Source organism: Taeniopygia guttata, chromosome 2 (assembly GCF_048771995.1).
Source record: "Taeniopygia guttata chromosome 2, bTaeGut7.mat, whole genome shotgun sequence".
NCBI classification, from domain to species: domain Eukaryota; kingdom Metazoa; phylum Chordata; class Aves; order Passeriformes; family Estrildidae; genus Taeniopygia; species Taeniopygia guttata.
The window spans coordinates 130390036-130416055 of NC_133026.1; the positions used below are offsets into that span (position 1 = coordinate 130390036).

A 26020-nucleotide genomic window follows, 5' to 3' on the forward strand; every position below is an offset into this window, starting at 1 on the left:
CCTGCGGGCTGTATTTTTAAAGAATCAAGGCTAGATGATCACAAGGCTTCCTTCTTTTCCTATTCATTTTGTGTTACTTGATGGTTCACAAATTTTCTGTTTAAAATGTTGGTTACCCCAGTTTTCTAATTGAGGCCAGCTGCTTTCTGAACTATCTTCTTGCTCAGGCTGTGTCTCTTTAGTGCAGTTGACCCTTTCTAGGTGCTAGCTGAAGTATATTTTGCTGTTGCTTTTTTTTTTTTTTCTTTTTTCTCTTTAGTAGCTTTTTTAAATGCAAGATATTAAATCTGGGTAGTCTAAGCACCATGAAACTGATTTGAAGTTAAAGAATAATACGGTTTTCTGATTATTGTCATGGCATTCATCAGTGTAATCTTTCAAACAAAAAAAAAACCCCAAAAAACAAAACATGAAACATTATTTCATAGCAACTCACTTATTTCATGGAGTAGTAGAAGCATAAACTTCTCAGGAACTTACTAAGCAGCAGCTATTGAATAATCATCTTTATATATATTGCCAGTAATTCAGAGATATGTTGTATCTGAATATATTCACATATACATTTTGGACATTGGCAAGAACAAACCTCTCTTTCTGTGATGAGTGGTTTTCATTGTAAGGCATTTACACTTAGCTGACTATCTCTGATTTTTTTTTTTTTTCATAAAATTTCTCTGGCAAGGGAATCTTCCTTATAATAAGGAGAAACCACCCTAAATATAGAAATGTTTCAGCAGCATTCTGCTTAGTCAAGGTGTTCTGTGGAGGAGGTGGCTTGGATTTGAATGATTTCATTATTTCTAACATAGCTGCTCATACTATTTCCTTGCTACAAAAGTTGATGTTTATGGCCTTCCAGATAATATGGATAGAAGCCTCTTGACTGTTCAGCTATCCTTGCTGTTGGATTTCAAATGTGATTTTCTGTCACTGCAACCTTTGATGTCAGGAATGTTAGGTTACTTCTTTACTTCTTTGTTTTCTGTCTTTGATGTGGACCATCAGCTTTATTAGCCTTGGAATCTGTGTCAGAGGAATTCCTTAAGCCTACTGTGAGTTCTGTGTGTTTTATCTTGCTTTTCCCAGTACCACATAATTTTGTGCAGTGCTTCTCTTCTTAAGTTTTTAGCTCTACACCTGTTTCTTTGTTGAAAAAAAAAAAAAAAAGGCTTCTAGAATATATAGGACAATAGAGTTCTCCTTTATATCATTCTCATCTGTGTTAGGAACTTTTTGATATTTCAGTTGTAGGACTCTGTTTCCCAACAAAAGTCATGTGACATCAGCAGTGAGGTGCAATAAGAGCTCTCTTAGGATTACTTAAAATAGAGTGGAAGACTTTGAGTATATAAGGTTGTGTGGCCTTGAATGTGATTTTTATTTGATATATGAGCTGCGACATAGCTATTGCATGACTGAGATGTGCCTGTAAGCGATGTAGTGTACAGATGGGGTTTCTCTGAAACAAAGCCAGCAACTAAATCTGAATGTGCTCATTTAAAGGGTAAAGAATACTTCATAAAACATATGGAAACATTTCTATGTTTTTTCATTAAGAAGGCTTCTTACTCCTTATGCATTTTTTATGATTGTTCATGCTAATGTGTCATTTACCTGAATCAGGACTGCCTGTGCATCAGTTCTGTTTAATGACATTTGTATAGTAGTATGAATATTTTATTAAAAAACCCACTAAATATACTTTTCTATTATTCTAGAGCTTTTCATCATTTCAAAGGTGAAATAATCCTTTTCTCAGAAGTGTTGGAAAAAACCTCACCATTATGCATTGCAAAACACTTTATTTAGGAAGACTATCAAACAATAATAATAGGGCTGTTGCACAGTAGGATTTGAATTAAATGGTTATTGGGATCCACTATTATAAAATCCACAATTATTTAAAATTGAACAAGTAATGTACACGAAATTTATAAAAGAGGGTCACAGTACTCAAAAGTATGGGTGCTCAAAATGTGCAGGAAACATAGCAGCCTACAGCTTAGCAAAAGTTTTCTATGTTGTGCTATCTCAATAAGAGAATTGAACTTCCAAAGGATCTGAGCTTCTGTGGTCTGTAATTACTTACCAGAACATTGTGGAAGAAATATGTGTTACTGATTTTTGTTATTTTTTGTAAAAAAATAAAATATGAAATTGCGAAACACTAATTGGTACATTTTTCTACTCTGTTTATGTGTAGGGATGTGAGGTGGAAATGGCAAATCCTAAATTTTCAGTTCTGCCCACTATGATTTCCCTGATTAGGCTGTGCTTTAAATTTGAAACATCCTTTAGCAATATCTACAGCATCTAATATAATATGAAATTATATTTTTCCTACTATGATGTCAAATCCATAGTGGGTTTTAACACTGAAATATATTAAATTAATGTAGTGATGGCATTCATAGCTGCTCTTCAGGATTACTACTTTACCAGAACATGGTAAATGATGCTTGAGGTTCCTAGGGACTAGGTCAAAACAGATAATATTTTCCTTAGAAAATAAGGATATTAGGTACATTAAAAAGTAATGGTGTGTGTTTTATTTGCAATTATAGATATCTTACCTATAATGGATCAAGAGTTTTGCTTTGTGCCCCCTCAGACCCATGATTACAGTGATTCTGAGCCAGAAATTTTTAAACTATTTTTTCAGTCTGACTGTACCCCTAAATAGAAGGCATTAGGGTTCAAGAAACAAACATGTAACACTTGGATCTAGGTCTTACAAAGTCATAGATAGTCTTTTAGAAACTTCTGGCACCTTTTATTCTTCTAAACTGTCTTGAAGTATTTTGGTGCTAGATTTTAATTTGTAGGCATGTTTATAAGGTTGGGGGGGGGGCGGTTTAAAAACCTTGTCTTTCCTGTCTTATAAAGGATGTGATTTCCTTTTATTTTTAGGATGTAGGACCATACTATTGTGTATAGGGGCACTATACACTGCACTCTGACAGCAGCTTTCCCAAATGTATAGTCAAGCAGATATGTGAGCAGTTTGTTCAGCTTGTAGGTCCAGCTGGAAGTTGTTCCTTCTGAGTGTTATTTTTCAGTCATTTTAGCTGCTTTTCTGGCTTTTAATGTGTCCACATGAGCATGAGAGGCAACTGAAGGCAGAGGGGATGATAGCATTGCCCCAATGGAGAATGCCTCAAAGGTGAATGAATTTGTAAGCTGGTCTTGGTATATCACTCTCTGCAGCAGTCTCAAACTCATCATTTAATGCATCAGGTTATTTTACTTTCTGAAAGATGTACAGTCTTGAAGGTTAAGATCGTTTACACACTTCATGTTTTTAATATAATTATTAATACTAGCTTCATATTGTTTGCACTGGACTTAGGTAAATGGCACAGCATTATTTGTTCATCTATTAATGCTGAAATCTATATTGTCTCCATGAAAAGGATGTCAAGGTTGATGAAATTTTACATTCTGCTGCGCTGTAATGCAGTGTTGTGCCAAAAATACTTTGTGTTTTACTCTGAGAGGTAAAACAGCTGAATTTTTTTCTTATTAACATCCTAAATTGAAAACTCACAAAGCAAAAATCTTCAGTCAGTGTGTAAGTGGGATTTAGTGTGTCAATTTTGAAAGAGGAACTTTTTGTAGTGCAGTTTTCTATACTGCTACTATTTGGTAATCATTTCAGAAGCTGTCACTACTTAGTCACTCTTGTATGGTGAAATTTCTGCACATATACAGTTGTAAAAATTTCATCTGTGGGTTTTTTTTGTTTTTTTTGTTTTTTTTTTTTTTTTTTTAACCTTTAAGAGAGGGGGAAATATCAGCACTTAAAGGTTGTCATCTACTTTGGATAGGTAGGAGGAGAAATTGGAAATGGGAGTGGAGAAAAAAAAATTTGATTGTAGGAAGGTACATATGGAGATGGTGTTTGCAAAGGGATTCTGCTGCAGTTGTGAGGAGCTGTGAACAAGCTTCTGTACAGCTATAGGGGTATGCAATGCAAAGAAAACTGCTATTCATATCCAAAACTATTCTAAGCATTAATATTATCCCCAGTATAAAACCAGTTTAAATATTTTTACTAATAAATACTGCCATGCCTGGCAGTTTGGTTAACAAGATGAATTTGGTTAACAAGAACAGTCTTTCTTCTATGGTATTACTGGAACAAAAATTACTTAATTGTATTTACTTTTTGCAGGGTGATGGTGGGGTTAGTTGGGTTTCCTCTGTGTTTATGCAAATAGGCAAGATGCATCTCCTTCAAGTCTCTCAGGCATTTACTTCCTTCTAATTAATTGATTTTATTGTACAAAAATCTTCTGTACATCAGGCTGTATGGCTGTATTTTGTACGGTTTCTTACTTAAAATAAATAAATACATTACCTCATTTCTTAATTGCCCAGCTATGCCACTGATGACCCAATCCTTACTGCATAAAGCTGCTGCTGCTGAAGCTCAGCCAAACTCCAGGAATCTCTCTGTAATATGCTGCTGCAGGCATTTCTTAGTATGTAGAGCCAAACACCTCTTTACCTTGGTTTCATTTCCACTTTCATTTGCTCTGGGATTTTTATTTCCTAAGATTGACATTTCAGTTGCTTGAATATGTAAATGATCTATGTGTTTGTCATCACTTGGTACAATTAAAATATCTTTGTTTTCATCTTTGTTTCTTGCTATTTCTCTTGAATATGGAATATATTTGTGAGGAAGGTAACTGATCAGCAATACTGCTGAAATTGTTTAGGTGGTATTCTAAGATCCTTTTCATTACTTTCTTTTTGTTTGCTTTCTTATTTCTCAGTTTATGCATTGCAGCAGAAATGTTGTAGACTTTTGCAAATCTTTAGGAATTCTAACGGAAATTTCCAGCTTATGTGCAGCTGGAAAACAGCTTAATGACTTGTAATATTGTGGTGTTCATCTAAAAAAACACAGAAAACTGAAACCATTATCTGTACAAAAATTGGAGTAATTCTAAATTAGTAGGTTCCTAAAATTGCTATCAGCCTCCATTCTTAACATTAACTACTATCTTCTGAAGAAACAAAATTTGATCCTCAGCAAGATTATTCCTAATCTTTCTTTGGCCTTACACTACACTGATGTGCTTAACAGAATAAATAATTTTTTTGTATAAGGAATTTTTTTTTTTAATCTGTCTTGTCTTTTTTTTTTTTTTTTAATGCATTGTGTTTATATGTGTCCATATCAGTATGGGCATATTAAGATTCAAATACCTTTTAAAGAAATGTTGGGGTAGTATGTGTACTGTTAGAGTAGCTTTACTTTGCTAGAAACATTCAAATTTCTTTTTATTTGAATCACTGGGATAAAGTCTTTCCCAAATCACGTTAACGTCTCCTTCCTTGATGTCCCATTGTAAATATTTTGTGTCCTTTATGTATTTTCTCCTGTTGCAATGCACTATTTTGCATTGGCAAGATTTTCCAAATCTTTCCACCTGTGAATGTAACGGCGGATGTGTAGTTTCCTGTGACAGAATGAAGCCTACTGAAAGTTAGTGTTCAACATCAGTTGCCATTTCATGTAGCTGATCTACACATCGCTTCTGTGTACTCTGTGAAAAGTTTATTAGTTACTATCTCCTCTAGGAATGAATTTGAACCATATGTCTGATTATTAATTCTCCATTCTGGTTGGTGTGTTGAAAAAATTTATTTCCTGCATTTATTGACACTGTCTGAAGTCCTGGGATCTACACAACAAAGTGTCGTGTATTCACTCCAAGTGGTAGCTAATGCAATGTGATGTAAATGGAGAAGCTACACATTAGAATTTTTTATTTATTCTGTTATATAATTGAACTTAAAGAAGATTTTTCCCTTGCTGCCTTGCCTGTATGCATGTCATTTGAAGTTTCATTACTGTGGTTCATTATTCATTTAGAGTAGGGGCTTCTTTGCACTACAAAGGTAATTTCAGTTCTTGTGTGCTGTAGTAGCATAATGGAAAGTCCTGAAAGAAGTTATAAGTTAAAGTTTAATTTAATGTGACTTGGTTGACTGTTGAGTGAAATGTCACTTACCTAGACTTATCTTTAATTCTTTGGTGGCTTCTCAAGAAATCCTGTTAACCCAGAAGAAATAATTGAGTTCTTTGGAGTGAAGGGTTTATTAGTCGAGCTCAGTTTGCCATCCTGAGAACCACAGGCTTGTCTCTGGAAGTAATAATTAAAAATGAGCAAGAATACCGCTGTTACAGATGCTATAATTTTAGTTTTGTTCCATAAGCATCATCCTCAGAGCAGAATTAACTTGAATGTGCATAACCCAGGTACAGACTTAAGGGAGGTTTTTATCTCTCCAAAAGTCAGTTAGTGCTCTTGCATGGACCTCCTAGCTCTAACCTCTACAATGCTAGCATATATTATTTGAAGATATGTATATCCATTAAATGTAGGCTTATGTTCTTGTTTGGGAGGAAAGAATCTCATAATGGGAAATGTTATGTGGTGTATGCTTCTTCCTGGGAAGTGGCTGGAGAGTATTGAGCAGGAGTAGTTAATGTGAGGTCTGTGAAAATGCTTGATGAAGATTCCATGTTAGAATACAGTGTTCTAGACATGAATATAATCTTTCCACAATTGTAATAGGGTATGCTTGTGCCTACAGGACAAAATTAAGGCAAATGAAATAACAAACATTCTTGTAGTATTTATTATGTTCCAGTTTTTCTGCATTGTAAAAAGAGGGAATATTTTCTGTCTGTGATGTGCTAAATACTGAATTAATTTCCAAAGGAATGTCTGCTTTTCATTTTTAAGATGGTATTGTATTTAATGCATTCTAGGCATGTGACAATGATTATGGAAATGAGGATATGTGATCTGAACTTCACTACCACTTGGGTGTGCAGTGTACTGTACGTTGAAGGCCAATGTTATTCAATGCTTCTGCTAATAAGGACAGTTCTTTGTTAAGCACAATAATCCCATTTGATTTATCTTTAAGATACTTCTTTTTTAATAGATAAAGAAATTATATTTTCAGTATTGGAAGTTGAATTGAGACTTTCATTGTTGACTTTTTAATGGTTTTGTGTGGGAAAAGTGATTTGTCTGAAAGAAAGTTCCATTAATGGAAGTCCCCTTATCTTTATTTCCTCATTTCACCACCCCACCTCCCAGTATCAGAATTCTGATTTTTATAATAGGGTTTTTCCAAATACTTAATAAAGTATCTCTAAGTAGCAAACAGAAGACAGTAGGTCTTCTGATTTGATTAGTGAAAGAGATTTTGCTGTTTGTCTTTTCTCTTATAGATTGGTTTTGATGCTATTTCATCACTAATCTCTCACATATAGCTCTTCTCATTCTGCTGATGACTGTAACTAGTAAAATTGTGTCATAATAGTCCTTCTGGAAGAATAGTAGTGACTCCTTACGTTGGGGCAATTGTAAAATTGACCTGGACTATTGACCATCCCTCAGTTTCCTGTTAACTAATTATGCTAATTGGAAAAGTTTATTAGTTAGGATTTCTCAGTCATAAATTAACTTGCTTAAGTGCAGTGGGTAAAGAGCTGCATTTGGACAGTTTGAAGGGCTTAGGAGAATTGAGTTCTTCACTTATGACAACAGCTGGTTGGACCACTAGAAAGAAATTAATTTTCTCCTGTGAGCTCTCTGTTTTAAAGTCAAGGAAAAAATGCTAGTTTTCATAGTTTTATTGATGCAAATAAGAGAATATGCAATGTGTTGCTATATAATGGAGAAATGTAGTTGTCTTTAAGGATTTAATTTAGTTGGGCTTTAACCATAGATTTATAGTTAATATGTAAATAGTTAGCAGTGTTAGAGAAGTAAATGGGTTTTTAAGATTAATTCTGTTTGGCTCTTTGAGACTTCAGAATAATAGAAGACAAACAGTGTTTTATTTTGATAAATAAACCTCTTCATTTGTTTGTTGAAAAAATTGTACTTGGCTGGACTTACAGCTTTAGAAATGTATTTCACCAAAATATTTGCCAGGAGAATTTTTTTTTCTTTCAAGAAAGCATTAAATGAAATCCACATTTTAGGTAAGGGCATATTATGAAAGGGGATTATTTATCAATGTACATCTGCTACAAGTAGGTGGTATGCAAATACTTTATCCTCTTTTCCTCACAGAAATCTTTTCCCTGGATCTTTGAGTAAGGAACATGAAGTTAGAACTTCATTTTAATGTGGAAAAAAAAGAATGTGTAGTTTATTTATCAAGTTATTTTGCCTTAAATAGTATTATAAAATACAGAACAGGGGTTATTGCTTACTGATTCAATTAACAGTAGATGTAAGAGATACAATTTACTACAAGAAAAAAAAAAAAAGAGTAAAATCTGAAAGATGCAGTTGTGCAGTTTCCAAGTAAGTAATACAGGACACATTTGAAAAACATAAGAAATGGTTTAATTTCATTAACTGTGGTCTAATATGTTGTGCATCCTACTCTTAGTAGACCACAGCGGCATTTACTGGCTGTTGCTTCAAAGCACTACTGGTTTTCATCCCTTTCGTTGGCCAAATGTGTCAGAAGAGCATTAACTGAAGTCTGGAAAACAGTTCTCATAGATTTTGCTTTAATGATAAATCTAGCATATAGTACACTTGCTGATACAATCAAGTGAATGGAATTTCCAAAATCTTGACTTAATGTCTTTTAAGTATGAAGCAATAATGTTTTTATGAAGTAGTTTTTAAATGGCATTTGTTGAAGTGGAGAGCAGCTGGATTAGAAGGGTCTGTTTCTAACTGCAATCAGCAATGATCATAGTATCATATTACAGTCACCCTATAAAATAGCTTGTATTTTAAGAAAAATGGAGGGGGAAAGGGAAGGTAGGAATGGAGAGAAAAGCAAGCATGGTCTGTGTGATGCCCAGAGGGGTCTGGTATTGGTTACAGTTGGGTAATGTTGCTTCAGCTGTTTGGGCAACAGTAGTATAGTTCTCAGTATAGGTAGTTCTTTATCAGTTATTAGGGTTTTAAAATGTTTTGGCGATACAGTCAACATGCATTTCTCAAGTGTTTTAATTTGTAGGGTGGCTTTTCAGTTCTAATGTTTACCAGGATAAAATTTAACTAAAATATTGACCATAACTGTAGAACCTTTTGCACTTGTCTCCTGTGCTTCTCTGTAATACAAAGTAATTTTTACCACTTTTGCATTTGTATCCATTTGTGTAAATGGAATGTATTTCTGCACAGTCAATCTTTTTCAATTGATAGGCTTTGCAAACAGGGAAAATACTTTCTGTTGTTTCTTACAGAACACTAAATTTGTTAGTGACGATGTGTTCTAAAATTCATCACTGCTGAGTCTCAAACTTTAATTTAGAAAACAATTGTATCCTCTCAGTAATTGTTTATAATTCTCTTCTTTAATGTGTAGCATCAGTGAATTAACTGCAATAATCTTCTGTTGTTGCTGTTTCAGTAATAGTTTGTTGTTTTCCTGCAGTAGACAAGATGTATCTACTTCACTAAATTATCAAGGTCTGCTATCTTAACATTGCACAGGAATGTCTTGCAAAATAAATGCGTAAAAATTTTGGAGACATGAAGTGCCCTTACTAGGTAGTGCTGTTGATAAATATTGTTGAATACTTACCAACTGGCAGTCTTCTATACTTTAATTTTTATAAATTTATTTTTTGATGTATGCTATTTGCAGCAAAAAATTAATTTTAAAAAAGACTTTCCTTTTTAAACCAAAACATTTTTGGTTTTTTGTTTGGTTCTAAAGGGTTTGATACAGTCTTAGGCAGGATCTGATTAAGGCATGTATAGTACAACTGTACCTAAAATGCCAGCCAGCTAAGGCAGACAAATTTTTGAATATGAATTTTAAATTAAAAGAAAAGCATAGATGACTTGATTTTGAAGAAGGTCTAAATATGTTTTGACTTTTGCAAGCAAAAATAATATAGTCATCCATGCCATGTAGCTGTATAGACACATCCTTCATCCTAAGAACAGTTTCCCTGTCCATTAGTTCAAATAAGTTAATTTTTATTCCTGGACAAGAGCTATTTTTGAAAATGCTTTACCTGAGGTCCCTAGACAAAGAGGGTCTCTGACTTGATTTAGTTGTATTGGAATGCAGTTCTTTGGCAACAGTCTAAGGGAAGTTTGCCTCATTACATGCTTAGATCTTTAAGTTTAATTTTCTAAATTGGAGCATGTCTTGGAGGGTTCAGACCACGTTCAAATCCATACATATAACAAGGCTAAGCCAAGTTCTACATTTAGTCTGCTCAGGGAAGTAGGTCCTGGTGTTCTGGCTTTTATGGACTTTGTCTTTTGCAAAGCCCTACTACTATGAGACTGTTCAGGGCTCTCCTTCCATGTCTTCTGTCTCTTACTAGGACATTCCAGCCCTCACCAATCCCCTTGTCCTTCTCCTTGCTCTCTTTCCCTCTTAAATTTATATTCTCTTATAATTCACTGCATAATATTATTACTTAAAACTGCTAATTCCGCTTTTGAATTTTTTTGTAACATTCACAAAACCACTTTCTTAAAATATGTCCCGAGAAGCTGCATTTTTGGAAAGGCACACTTCTGCTTTGTGGGCATCACAATATTTTGCTCTATAATATTGTGGTCATTTTTAGCTGTTTTTCAAGAAACTTACTTTAAGTTTTATCCGAAGTAGGGCTAATTGATTTCTTGTAAACACTTACTAAGGTTATAGGTCATTTCAATAAAGCAATTCTATTGCTTTATCATAAACTACATTCTGTTGAATCTAGTTTTTTCATCAGTGATGTAGTATGCCATTAAATCTTCAAAACTACCTTCAAACTGTCAGTCAGTTTCTGCCATATTCCCTTTGTTACTATATCTTTGATACAGACTCTGCCTTCAGTTTACCAGATTAGTGATTCTATTGTTAAAGCTTTGTACGTGTATTGCGTTGGCTGTTGATCCAAGATGGGTGCAAAATATATATCCTTGAAGTTGTAAATATTCTGTTTTGATTTGGAAAGATAGTTGTTTCCATGAAAAGGAATAATTAACTTTGCTTTTTATATTTATCCTCTGTTGGAAGAAAAGGGTTAAAAGTGGAAGAATGGCGAGGAGGATAGTAAATTTGCTCAAGTGACCTTTCTGCTGGGAATGCTAAGAATACCAGGGTGAGAAAACTCAATTTCTTATGCCTAGTGCTGTTCATCCTCTACCTGGTTTGAGAAGTGGAATTCTTGTGCAGAGATAACACACTCTAATAGACGTGCCCGAGCATTATGCTGGAATAGAGTGTGAGAACAAAAGCTCAGAGATTATGAAAGCTCAGCCTTGTGATAAACATTGATAAACACATTGATGAAGCCCTTTGGTATATTGGGGCAGGAAGTGGCCCCTCCTGCTGTCTGCTGGGCTGAGCTGAGCCTACTGGAGCCTGTGTCCCCATGTCTCTGTCACCCAGGATTTTTAGTGAGGGAATGAAATAAATCTACTCTTTGCATTTCAGCTGTGGTTTGGAGGTCGCCCTGTTTACCTGTATGTGTTGATTCATATCCTCTGTATTCTAAATGACCTTTTTTGTTTTGAGTGTTTTTTTGATTTTGTTACGACATGTTTTAGTGGCTTTTTATATTGAGTATGGCTGAATACTATTAATCTGAGTCTGGCTTAAATGAACAGCTACCTTTACGCACATGAGGAAATGACTATGTTGTTAGTTACGTATCAGTAATTATAATGATTAGATCTTATGTTACCATAATATTAACATAACCTTCATGTATACTTCTGAGTCCCCAGTAGTGATACTCCTGGTGGATGACACATACGTGGTCTTGAAATGTCACTAGGTCATGTTTAGGAAAGTGACCTTTAGGAAGCCCCTTCTCTTCTTTCTTGAAATGATGCAATTAACTTAATGAAGCAGGGGCAGTTGGGAATGGATTCCTGCTCGTAGTGTTCCCAGGTGCTGCCAGAGTCCTGGTCTATGCAAGAAAAAATGTGGTTATGTTCTCAGTGCCAGTCAGTATCTACAGCACCGAGGTGTCAAACTGATGTCTTCCCCTCAGCACATGAAATTTGAAAGAGTGGTTGTTGTCAGAAAAGAGAGCAATACTCAAAGTCTGGCAAATTTTTGTGTTTCCAAACAAACACCCAAGGGGAAGCAAGCACAGGTGCCTGCATATTTGAACTCAAAGTTTAATTGATGAAATTAATCTAGGATTAGTCCTGATAGCCTTCATAGTTTCTCATCTTTTCTGAGGAATTTTCAAATGCTGAAATACATACCATACAGTGGTCATTCTAAATAAATAGGTGGCAAATGGTTTTAAAAATTTTGTTCATTTTCTTACTGATTCTTTTTAGTCTTGATTTTGATATATGAAGTTTCTTAAAGGAAACTTGCATAAAATTAAGTTTACTGCTTTTTCTGGTTGATTAAAATATTTTTAACATCTGTATGACCACCATGAAATTCTCAGGATGCTGATGTCTTCTAAACAGTACTGAGAGAAAGTAATTTTAGTTGAGTTTTAAAATTTGTTAAAATCAGTTTAAATAAGCAAGTTAATCACAGTAGTGTTCAATCTGCACTTCTCTTTATCAAGTGTTTTTAGGAATTCACCTGTAATCTAAGTAGTTACAGCAAAAAAGGAAGAGAAAAATTCTATGTGGCTATAGTAAATGTGACAAAGCATAATATATAACTGGTAAGAAACTTTGATATACTAACTATAATTGATTCCAGCGATTTGTCTGTTAAAGCCAATGCAAATAATTGTAACATCTGTCAAAAACCAACCACTAGCATGAAAACCTTTTAACATTTTTGCACTCAATAAACTATTTTATACATAAACTACCTTATTGTTTATATTAAAAACTAAAAAATATTCGGTCTGTTCCAGCCATTCTAACAAAAACTTTAATAAGTAGACATTGCATAAAAATGACACAATCCAGCAGTTATTTGGTAAGGCCAGCATAATCATAAATTTACCATCCATGCTTTTCCAAAAATACTAACCCATATTGTTCTCTCTGGACCTGTTGCAGGGATGACTAATCCAGCTGCTGAGGTCTCCCTTTATGTGTTTGATGGAACACTTGGCTTGCTAGACTACAGCTGTGTGTTTATGTGCAGTGCACACCTGCAGGGGCCTGACAAATAGCTGTAGTATGCAGAGTATACAAAATTACCCTGGCAGTGCTGCAAATAAGGAAGTTTCTGTTTTGAAGTCCATATGTGTGTGAGCTTGAGATGCCAGCTGGGGTATTTATGTTGCATTGCACAGATGTAAAACTGCCAACTGATTTTATACCAAATAAAGGCTAATCTTTTTATACATACTTGGTGTCAGAGTTATGAAGTGGTACATAAGAATGTTCTCACGACTTAGTTCTTTTAAAATAAAAGCTGACATTAAAAATGCTCAAACGCACAATATGCATAGATACTAAAGATAAAAACGTGCTGTATTTACTTTGCTATCTGCTGTAGCATGGTATTCTAAAGGTTTTATTGTTGCTGATGTATAGTTTTTAGCTGCACATAATCAGGACTTGATTTATTGTATGCATATACACTATGCTTTATATTCTTTTTTCTAGGAAGTCACTTCAGCTCTGTGGTGAATCCAGTTTATGGGTTCTGAAATGTGAAAGCCCAATTTATATAGCTACTTTAACTTGAAAGCTTTGCTTTCCTATTTTCAAATGTTCTTGAACACAGTGATAATTTTTCATCAAATGTAGTATGTATTTGGAAAATTATATAATTGTTAGTAAACCTGGTTTGTGAAGAAAATTTACAGGTAACACTTGCTTCCAAATAGTAAAGAAATTTAAACGGAAGCATTGATTTCATTTGCTTAAGCTATCAAATAGCACAGATACAAGTTCTGATAGTTTGATGATTTTAGTCAGTAGCTTGGCTTTTGGTATGAAGTGTTTGTAAAGACAAGGTGAAATTAATAGTTTGTTTTGGGCATTTAAGTACTGCATGCTTAATCCTTTTTAAATGCCTCAAATGAAGGCTTAGAGGGGGAGAGAGGCTTAATGTGCAGATGTGAAAGTGGACAACTTTTGTGCTTTTGACTACTCACTGGTAGTTTTCTAAGCACTTAGCTACTTTTTTAGGCTTAATACACTTTTCCTTCAATTAATCTTTTTCACATTAGTGTGTGAAGCAATTTTATGAATGTCTTAAATTTATTGTTTATTCTGGGCTACTAAAACATTTGGAGATTTGTGGAATTCTTCTTTGGCTTACTCTGTCACAGTGTAGACTTGAAACGCATTTATGCTACATGTGCAAGAACAAAGAAAATGGGAGCATCGTTGAATTATATCACTATAGAATGTATCCCAAAGGACTTAGGAATTTATTTTGCTAAATGTAGTGCACAGCTTAGAACTGGCTAGCCATCACACACAGCTCACCAGGCTGGTGGAGTTTTTTTTAAAGCAAAAGAATTTCATATGTATGCACATATGCATGCATATGCTTACCCTGAGAGTGCTGTCTTGGACTTCTTGTGCTTAAAATGAACATCTGCAAGTATCTCCCAGAAACTCAAACATTATCCAGGTTCACATGGTTCAGAAATAGAGGTTTTTGATGACTGAATTTTAGAGCACAAACCTCAGGCATTACTATTACTTAGCTGAAGAGTTGAGCTGTACCCCCATAATACTGCCTAGGCATGTCCTCCTGGCTGACATAATAAGGGTGCCTGTGAGATGCTCAAATTAGTATTGAACTGCTGAGAATGAGTCTGTGAGCAGAGAAGACTGGGAAACAACACAGAATGCCAAATCTCGGTGAAAAATGGCAACACTTCAAAAGATGTTACTTCTGCTAGATGAGTATAGGAAGTCTTAATTCTTGTTATATCCTCTATTTAGGAGGTGTATTCAAGACCAAAAGAGCAGAATTCTGTTATTGGGTGGAGAAATATGTTGCAAAGATGGTTCAGTTATTTTGTGGCAGGACCAGCTCTGTTACAGAAGGATATCACTTCAAACAGATTGCCGCCACTGCAGGTTGCAAACACACAACTAAAGGCTTCTAGTTCTCAGCTCATGCACAGATGTCTTTCAATAAGTTTAGCCAGTAATTTCTTCAAATTGCTCCGTTTATCAGCAGCACATGTCATCAATCCTGGAATGGTTGCTCAAGTCAAACTACAGAATCCTTAGCTTACAGACACAGCTGCAAACAGGTGAACGGGCAGAAAGTAATTTGTGCAGCTTGGTGGCTGTCAGACAAAAGACAGACAATCTGTGTTTAAAACAGATTGCAGGCCTAGCATGAGCCAGACAAAAGGGATTTCTACAACTGCAAATAATTCCAAGGTTAACATATTTTCCTTTCTGCCATTAGGTGATTTGTTAAAATTGGAAACAATGAGCATTATAAATCTACACAGAAACTAGAGATAAGATGAAAGAGAAAAACAGATCACTAAATAAGTTTACATCCTTCTGTTGAAAAGCATACAACTGGTATTCATATAGCACTCCTTTTTATAAACTAAACTGAGTTATAATACCTATAAGGACATTTAATGCACGTTTTTAGTCATGCTAAGGAAGACTAATTGGGAAAAGGAACTGCATTGTAAAACCAGTAAGTTCATAGTATTGTTCCTCTGTCTTAAAATTTTAACTTTTTTTTTCTTTTCAAAATCTCCTTTGGTTATCATTCAAAGATCATGTGAAGATTTAGCAGGTTTTAATTTTAAATTTGAAGTCCTCTCTTTCTCAGATATTTTAATCGGTCGATTTACCAAGTATATCAGTGTGAGAAATTTGTAGCAAACAAGCATACTGTAGTACTAACCTAATTACAATAAATTAGAATATATGCAATTACCCAATCACAGATATTACCTCAGATCTATGACTACGGAATATCTATTGCTTCCACTTCTCAAGGGCTTAGTAAACTTGCCTTGACCTCAAAACTTCTGCAGCCTTCCGTGAGGTACTAATCAAGCTGATGTAGTATAGCCCTTCTTCCTGTTCAGTTCAGTAAGTACTTACGTGCAACAGTATTGATGGGTAATTCTATGCCTAGTTTAAGTTCTGGCCAATTTATTTTCCACGTTTCTTAAAACTTACCAGCAGAGAGAGATTGTGGTTGGAGGAAGATGCAGAAAGTAACTGTCTTTTGTGATTATATGATTCTGTGCATAGGGGATAAATCATTCTGCTTTGAAATACATGGAAATCAATGTATTTTGTGTGTAATATGTGTTATGATTAATTAATGAATACAATGGATAATCATGCAAACTTATTTATGTTCCATCAAATGCCACTGTTGTTTTCTTAATGAAAAAGTTAAAATATGTTCATTTTGTTACAATCATGCCTATATTACCTACTTGAATCCAGCAATAAGTATTGTCATAATTGAAGACTACTGTTATACAGCTATTTCAAGTTCATAGTATTATTGAAATCGAGCACTAAATTCTGCAGGGAACCCTGATGCTGAGGCTGAATTAAAAAATTCTTTAAATTTCTCAGCTATGTGGTAACAAGCATGTGGTTCAATAAGCTATAGCACAGAAGTACCCTTTTTCATGTTTTCTGACAAAATGCAAATTCCAAGATAAAATTATGTCTTTATATATGCTGGATTACAAGACTCCTTGCATTTGGATTTTCTTCTATTTTTTTTTTTTTTTTTTGTATATTAACAGACAGCAAGGTTTTAACATTTCAAAAATTATTCACACTAATGCAGATTTTCTATTCTTTGGCCGGGAAAGATGATGTACTAGGTTCTTTCTTTGTAATGCTGACAGCATGTGTATTGCTTGTTGATTGCGCAGGGTGTGTGCTGCTGATTGCAGCCTGACATTGCTATGGTGGTTCCATGCATGGGCTTCATGTATTCACTGTAAAGGTGAGATCATCATCTTTAAAGGATGGTTTTAATTTGCTTTAGTGAATCAAGTGGATACTGTATTTAAGGAAGGGGGAAAAAAGTGTATTCATGCAGGTTGCTGTCTGCAGTCCAAATTGGTGATCAGAGGGTCTTTATGCACATTGGTAATGTGCTGTGCAATATAAGCTGAAATATATTCCACCAGGGAGGAAAACGGAATAGGTTACATACGCTGTTCCTAAGTGCAATGAATATAAAACTCCATTACTCACTTTAAGCAGGTGCTTTTTATATGAGGCTTTAAAGAAATATAAAACTGCTGGTGAAATGATTGGTTTGTACAGACACGACTTAACTTCCAGTACTTTGACCAGATAAAGAGGCTAAAAATATTTCTACAAACATTTCTTTAATGATTTCAAGGATTAAAGGTTAATATCCTCCTAGTGTAAGAAACTTCCATTCCAGACACTAAATGTATTGTTTTCTTTAAGTCCTCAGGAGTTGCATCGCTCATTTATAGAAAATACAAACATGTTTGTTAAAATTAGAGCATTGTGTTCATACTTCAGTTGGAAAAAACCCCTCATCTTTAATGAAAGTGAAATTTTATCATCTGTGTGCATGGAAAACCACATGTAAAGGGGTAAACTCACACCTTTTATTTAAAGCAGTGTATACTTTCTGAGAAGGAGAATCATGGTAAGATTGTTCATGATAATACCGATAGGCTTTATTTTAATTTTTCTGTTTAATTTCTATCATATTTTACTTACCCACCTTATCTGAATTACTGTTTTCCTGTCATTTCCTACTCCTTTACAGTCAGTGATTGTAGCAGCAATCTCTGTAGTCCATCTTTTAATCATGTGACTCTGGGCTTTCTTTGCTTCCCAACTGAGGGATGTTAACTTTTTTTTTCTCTTTTGCTTCTCCCCCATGCCTGGCAACTCAGGAAATTAACTGCTAATGATTACACTTTAAATGGTCTTTATTTTTGATAATACCTTTACTGAATACATCTGATCTTCCTTTGAGTTTTTATGAACCTTTGCAGTTTCTTTACTACTTAAAGGATTACTGTGTCCATCCTCTAGAATCCTCTTCCTGTTTACCTTTTTACTGGTCTGTAATTGTGCTGTCTTATATTCAGTAAGCTCCAACTGAGCTTTCAGAGAGATTTTAGCCATTGGATATTGTGTTTGACAGCAAACAAGTGACCAGGTGTCATGTGTTTTACAGGGACACTCACAATTATGTGAAGCTCCAAGTGATACCTGGCACTTTTGTCTTTTGCTTAGTAGGTATGTTACATAGCACTGTAAGGTTTGAATCTGTTCTGGTGAAGGAGGCTTCTTAAAGGCAATGCAGACTCGTTGGAAATGTTTATTAGTTTTATAGTTGCCAAATGGTTTATTGGAGTAGATGTGCCTTAGAGAAAGGAGCTTCACAGGTGGAACAGAAGGTGATAAGGTCTGAGATGAGCTCTGATTTGTCTGAGAATTTATTCTTTCATCCTATGATTTGCTGTCCTAGAAAATTTATCTTTTGTTGCTACCCAGATTTTTACTAAAATAAGAGTTGTAAAATTCAGAGTTTAATCCAGAGTCTAAGATAAATTATACTTTTTGCTTGATGTGTTTGAAGATAAATCCTTTGAGCCAGTACTGGATTTAAATTGAACTAGATTAGATAGAAAATGCATTTCAGATTTTTGAGATCCTATTAGCATTTACTAATGAGTGGAACTGTTTTCATAAAGTTTACATGTTGACATTTGGCATGAGCTATTATTATCCTCAGATACAGCAAAACTATTGTATTTGAAATTGATAGAAGGGTTGTACAACTGAGATGGAAGTGACTAATTGCAAGTGCATGGCTTCCAACCAAAGGGTGTTTTACTAAGGATGGGATTTGTGAGCTCTTTCCTCCATCTATCTGTCTATCTTCATATTTTTCAGGATCTTTCCTCAAATACTGTGTAGGTTTTTATCCTGGTAGCATTTGTACCTGTCACTTTTAGCATTTGTCTGATAATGCATAGGTATACGGATTGATAGGCCGTGCTTTTCTAGAGTTAGATTTTGATAAGTTTTTTTGCATTTTCTTGGAAGACAAAAGTTATTTTAATGCATCAACTTTGGCTTCTACCAATTGTCTCAAATGATACTGAATTGGGCAGAAAGTAAAATCAGTCCTTTTCTTTTTGAACCTATGTTTACAACAGCAGGAAGAGTAGCACTAAAGCTACTTTAATCCTGTCCTGACTAGTGTTATATTGCCAAATCCAAACTAATGGCTTCAATTAGGTATGCTTATAATTGGTGATGCATAAATAGCCAGAATGTTAGCAATAATGAGGTTAATAATAATAAATTGCCTCAAACTGCACTTTTCACAGCAAAGTTTTTGAGTTATTTACAATCCTGTCTATGTGTAAAGATGCAAAATGGTATTCCTTTTCTAAGTGTTGGCTATTTAGATCAAAAAGATCTGCAGTCCAGCAGGGAGGAGGAGAAGCCTGGTGGTGGTCAAGGTTGCTTATGGAAGAGGGCTTTGTGTTTGTCCATGTTGCCTGGCCTCCTCTGACATGTGGCATGCCTGGGGACAGCTGCCTGCCACTCCATAGCCCCACCTTGGCTTGCAGGTCTGCAGCCCATTTCCTGAGCTGCCCTGGTTTTTCCCTATAGGTGCTGAGGTAGAGCTGTTCCCACCTCATTCCCCTGCTCTCACAGCACTCAGGCCCAGCTTTGTGCCTCTGCCAACTCCAGTACAGTTTTTGTGGCAGATTGCTCTCACAGAGAGATTGCTACTAGTGAGATTAACACCTTCTCCTCCATATTTTCTATTCTGAAATGACTTAGCAAATACTACATAGTAGTAGTTTAAATAAATACTACTAATCACATGTGAAGCTTAGCAGTCAGTGTGCAACATTTGCAAATTGTTGTCCACTGTGCTGCAGTCTTAGGTACCATCACAGGTGGAAACAGCGTGTTGGGAATTATGGTAGGTCCATAAGAGATTGTTTCTACTACTAGAAGGGAGACACAGTTAAAATTTTCACCCTTATCTTTACTAACATCACTTCCAGCTGCAGTGTAAAAAACACCTGGAGGAGGGTGTTTGGGCACCCGATTGGTTCTTCTGGTGAGCTTGGCAGTGTTAAATTTACAGTTGGACTGGATGATGTTAAAGTAAATGTAAATGATTCAGAGATTCTGTGCATTTCAGTGGTAGCTGTTTAGTTCTCATATGAGCATTTCAAATTAAAATCATAATTTACCTTACTGGATAATAACTTAAAACAGATCGATAAGGAATATTTAAAACTTCTTCTTACCTAGAATGCCTTGAGTGTATTATTCCAAATGTTCTGTGTTTTATTCAATATTGGTTTTCAGTTTTTGAACCACAGAACCTCTTCATTTGAAGCAGGATTCTAGAAAAAATCAAGAGGCTTTTGGGTTAGGGCATATAGGGACCTGTATGAAGCCATAGTGTGGGGAATCTTGAAACAGGAACATAGCAACAGGTTTTTATCTTTTTAAAATTATTCTCCCTGTAGGGGAAATGCAGCTATTCTTTAGCAAGCTGGGAAATATTTTGCAATATGTAAATCTCTGTTTGTAATGATGATCATGCATCTTGTTTAGTATTTAGGCAATGGAGAAACCTTAGTTAGTTTACAGGCAGTTTAAGGATTTAAGTGATTAATTAGAGGGATTTTTAAGTGTTTTTTGCTGCTTATATTCTGATGAAGAGAATGATGCATACTTACATTGATAAATACTTTATCATTGTTGCCCAAGAACAAAGCAGCTTGACCTTCTTTAGGGAGTATTTCAATTTGTCACTTAATTTCACCCTTTCATGCGTTTACTTTTTCGTTTAGTACCATGGTTGGAGAAAATAAAATCAGAGCTATTTTTTAGGACAGGGTTCTCTTATGTGTGGAGCTCTGGCACAGAAGCTCAAGTCAGTAGAAAATCTGTCCAGTCCACAATACGTTAAAGGCAAGACAACACTACCATAATCCTGTTGTTGGTACCCTGTTAAGTCTTGGGAGGGGGTGGGACGAAACAGTAATTTCTTAGAATAGTGATATGTAGATTAAGAACTGGTTGACACAATTACAGCTTCTACATTTTAGGAGAACCTCTCTTTTTCTCAGTTTTTCCAGTTAAAAAAAGGAAGCGGGATATTGTGGGGGGTGGAGGAGGGAACCTCAAACACAAGACCTGAGTGATTTCAGGTGATGTGTGTGAGGAAGCAGAATGATTGAAAGAGATGTTGAAGTTCCTATGTTGCTGCTGTTTTATTGCAAATAAGAATGTGAAAGCTTTATGCTCTCCCAGTGCTTTGAACGTGAGAAGTAGGACTGGTGCCAGTTAGAGCTGGTCTTTGTGGCTTCTATTATGTTCTTTCTGAAAGGAGGAAGGAATTAAGTTTGGTTTTAGCTTGGAGTTCCTCAGAAGCACCATCTCACTAACCAAGCCCAATACAGACTCCAGAAGTTCTCACTGAGCACTGTCTAAGCAGAGACTGAACACAGATGACTATCTCTCAGAAAAGAAATGAGGTTTCTCTTATGCTTCAATTTGTTTACCAGCTTTACTGTGTTAGTAATGTAAAACCTAAATATATGTTTCTATGAAAATAATTTGACATTTTTTGTCATGATTCCAGTAAGACTTATGCTTCAGTGTTATTTCATTTAGTTAATAGCTCCTTACTTTAATTTATGGATTGATCTTTTTACTGTTTGAAATTATTTTGACAAGTATGTGACAGTCTTTTATAATATCATGTTGCCAAACCATAGTTTATTGGTACTTAATGCTTTAAATATTAAAATTTTTTCCTTCTGAGGCCACAGACTAAATGTGGGGACAATTCATGTGGAGTTGCTTCTAGAAGTTCATAATGCCTTACTCATTTCCTATTTCATATTTTGCAGTTTTTTCATTATCTTTCTAAAGAATTACTGAATTTCAGGGATTTGGCGGCACAAAGTTCTGACTGTTGTCCTCAGAATCAGTAACATTCCTCTTTTCTGGTTTTCTGTATTTGTTATTGATGAGTTTAGATTTTCTTTCTTGGTTTGCCAGTAATCATTGCAAATTCACCTTATCACAAATTGATTGGTAAAAGCTGTTCATTGGTAAAATCATTAGTTAGGTGATGTTTTTAAACAGGCCTTAAATTAAATGAGTGTTTAGATTTCTAGGCTTGCTAGAAGAAATCTTGAGCTGATCTATAAAGACGTAGTTATGATTTGCCTTTATCTATTTCTTTCCCCCCTGCTTGCACATGGAATATCACTGAATGCAGGAACTTGGGGCAAGCTGTGTGATTTGATTACGTACATGGAACAGGCCAAAGCTATATCTGGAAAGTTGGAGGAAGGATGTGAATACCTTTTTGCAAGTGTGGGAAAATCTTTCTTGACTGCACAATATTTCTGTTTGTGTAATGACTCTTCAGGCTTGGAGTTATAATTAAAGTGAGGTAGTGTGTGCAAGGTGTAAATTGTCAAGGTGTAGTAGATTTTAAGTTAGAAAACCTTTCTGCTTATTTTGGGGTTCTACCATATGGAGAGAACAGTTTTTAAGTATTTGGTGATATGATCTATTCTACTTATCTGAATCAAGTGAAATAAGCTATACTTGATCACTGAGTGTACTCATGGCTACGTATTGGGAAGGAAACACTGGATTTTTACTGCAAATAATTCTAAAATGAGCAACATGTTTGCAGGAAAAAAAACCCAGGCATCTAGAAAATTTATCTGGAAGGAGCCATAAGTTACATTTGATGGTGACTGGCATATGTATCTCTTTCTCCATGAAGTCATTGATTCCCCTATTGCTGGTGAAAATAATAAATTAACTGAAGAAAAAGTGATTTGTACTAAGAAAAAAAAAAACATGTTGCCCTAATTTCACTCCATTGGGCAAAGTCAAGTAAATCCGAGTCGTGCTTTTGCAAGCGAGATTCCAGAAGAATGAGTACAGCACATGTTCTACTCTCATGTTTTGCACTTTGGAAATAAGCCTTTCTCATACTTCATTTGGAGGCTGTTGAATTTGCATAATGTTTGCTGTTGGCAGTGATAGATTTGGTTTTCCTAGTGTCTGTTCAAATTCATGCTCAATGTCTTAATTAAAATGTTGTGGTCTGTTTGTCTCCATACAAAATCTCAGTTAGTATGTGGAGGCGTGGAGCATTTCTAATCTGGGAATTTGGACATCTTCATAATGAATCCCTTAAAACATGACTTTAAGAAAAGTTCATAAACACTGAGATGAGGGCAGGAAGCTCTAGTCTTTGCTTGTTTAAACATCTGCTTGCTGAATTAGATATTTAAGGAGTATTTTAGTTATGTGAACAACAGTTGAGACTTTGATATTATAATGATATCACAATGAAAGAAATAAGGGAGACTATTTGGGAGGAACTGAAGTTACAGGGATGGAAACTACAGATAGAGGTATATGAAGGAAACAAGATTTCTTTCTTCCCTCTAGAGCAGCTTGCCAGTTTGACAAGTTTATGAGAGACGGTTCATAATTTCCCAAAATTTTCAGAGACTGAATAAAATGGCCTCCTATTTTAAACCAATTTATTAGAAATGGTTCAATAGAAGTCTCTAAACTTTCTGTGCCTTGAAAAAGATTTGTAACTTGGCAAGGGCAATCAAGTTTAGGTGATTTTTGTCTTTGTGATGAAAGTCTAGTTAGACATTCTGAGTTTCTTAATTTGTTCTCTGTATAGGATTTCAGTAATTAATGAATAGGTTTTTTGAGTATCTATCAGTCCAGAGATGTGCAACCTGAGAAGTTTTTTTTCTGGCAACTTCTTGGTTACTGTGGTGTGCTGTAGTTATCAGGTGTTGAAGCTGAAAGCAGGTTGGCGTTTGACATCAAAGCAACATAGAAAAGGAAGGTATGAGTATGCTGTGTTCTCCCAGTAGTTCTCTATTTTCTGTCAAATAGTTCAAAACAATGGACAAAGTGTTTACCCTTACCCTGTAACAGAAAAAAAAAACCATCTTATTACTGCCACCAGTTATTTCATATGCATTAAAATATGATGGCTAATTATCTATGACCATGTATTAAGGGTTTCTTTATGTCCAAGCCATTAAGCTTTCCTGGCTTCCCATCATGTTCCTTAACTGCTGGCTGGGTGAAAAGCAGTTCATAGACTCGTTTGAGCAATGCTTTACTGACTGTCATGAATTTGATGACTGGTCAGTTGAAGAGGGCAAATACACTCATGCTTTCATGAAGGTTGTAGAAAATAAATGTCTTGGATAATGCTGTCATATCTTGCTGAAATTCAGTAAGTCCAGAAGTTACTTGGTGAGGGACTAGGAGTAAACAGAAACAAATAGTGAACATGATCACACTAAACTTGATTCCTTTTTTTTTCAAATAGGATGTTAAACTAAAATGTAAGTTTGCATGTAAGTAACATGGACAGTTTTAGTAGCAATGCAAAGAAGTTGATAAGGATAATCCATCTAAAAGTGAACTTCATTATGGAAATAATTTAGTTTTAAAACTACTTAGTCTTCCATAGGGAAGTGATACAAATGTATTGGACATCACACCTTTTATTTTTTTTTCTTAAAAGAATTGCTGAAAAATGAAAATAGCAAGGAACTACCAGTTTTAAGAAGGCATAAAAGATGAGGATCAAATTGTGACCTCAGTTTGATTTGCTTTAACTGCAATATTGGCTGCTACTAACAGTTTAATAATCTTTGTTTTGGAATTGGCAGAAGATGGATTCCCGCCCCCCCTTTTTTTTTTTTTTACTTTAATGCAGTGACCTCTATTTTGCACAAATTTATAGGAACTATGAGGAGGCAGAAATGCCTACAGATATCCTAGTTTTTTTTGACAAATTCATGTATTGTGTCAGATACCATGCCTTAGATCAAAGGGGATTTTCAGCTTTAAAAGAGGCTTACCCTGGACAAAAATGGGAATGAGGGTCTGTTCACAAGACAAACTGGTAGCTGGTCTTTCAGACTGAGAACTGATGGGGTGTTGTAATGGGAGGCACACAAATTAGTTTCAGTGAGTATTCTTTGAGCTTGAAGCCTTCCTGAGTCACAAATCAGGAAAAGTCTGGACATACCTCAAAGACAGAAGACAAGTTAAATTTCGATATGAAATAATACTGTGAGTGTGGAACCTACTTTCGGATGGCAGTCTGCTTTATCACGTGCTGTGTGTCCCTTCATGTGTTTCTTCTTTGTTTCTATCATGGAAAATACTTTTTATTCAAAAGTTATTTTAATGTCTTACCAGAAAAAAACTTGAATATATGCCAAGAAGACTGCTTGCTAAATGATTTTGTATGCACTACTAAATACTTTTCAATCTTTAGGAACTGGTATAGGCACAGTGAACTAAGCATAATTACGAAGTTTAATCTGAAATATTCTGTTCCCTATAATTTTTTTAGGATTTTTTCCTTACTAGTTAATATATATTAAAGGTTGTTCTTTGGGCTAAGTCTTGGAGAGATTTTGTAAAAAACCTAATTAATTAATTCTGTAGATAATTACACTTCTTTAATATGTTTAATAATCTTGAAATATGTATAAAAATGCGTTTTAACCTGATATTCCACAATACTTTCCTTGCATAATTATGGATTTTGGAACAAGTTCTATGTTACGTACATGAGGAAATGGTTCCATAATTATACTAATGTTTGCATAATTAACAAGCTGCTTGCCAATTTTAACTTACAAATTCCAAGTTGCTTCTGCATGAAGGGGGAAAAAAAACCATAAAAAAGGCAACTTCTGTTAGTTTTTCCTTTCATACTTACAGGTGTTGAAACTATTTATTTCTAATTTGCAAGTGAATTTATGTGGTTTTTTTCTGATAGGCAGTGCTGTGCAGATTTGGAGGGCTGGCTTCCTCCACCTATACTCTGGGGCTGTTTTGGGGGGCTGCCCTCAAGCTCTGCCAACAAATCTCAGTTCCTGGCTTGTGCAATCCCCTGCTGCTTCTGCCGCAGCTCTAGGCAGCTCCTCAGAAGTGACTGCCAACAGCACTGACTTCTTCCAAGTGGTGCAGTAGTTTTCTGGTGCTCACAAATGGGGGCTGAGGAGAGACCACCAAAACTTATTTCCACTTGT

The 26020-nt window shown here is 35.2% G+C and overlaps 1 protein-coding gene across 4 annotated transcripts in view; it reads left to right on the forward strand.

Annotated features, from left to right (window-relative positions):
• Window positions 1-26020, forward strand: part of VPS13B (vacuolar protein sorting 13 homolog B) — a 426576-nt gene that overhangs the window by 108084 nt on the left and 292472 nt on the right. The window lies entirely within an intron of this gene.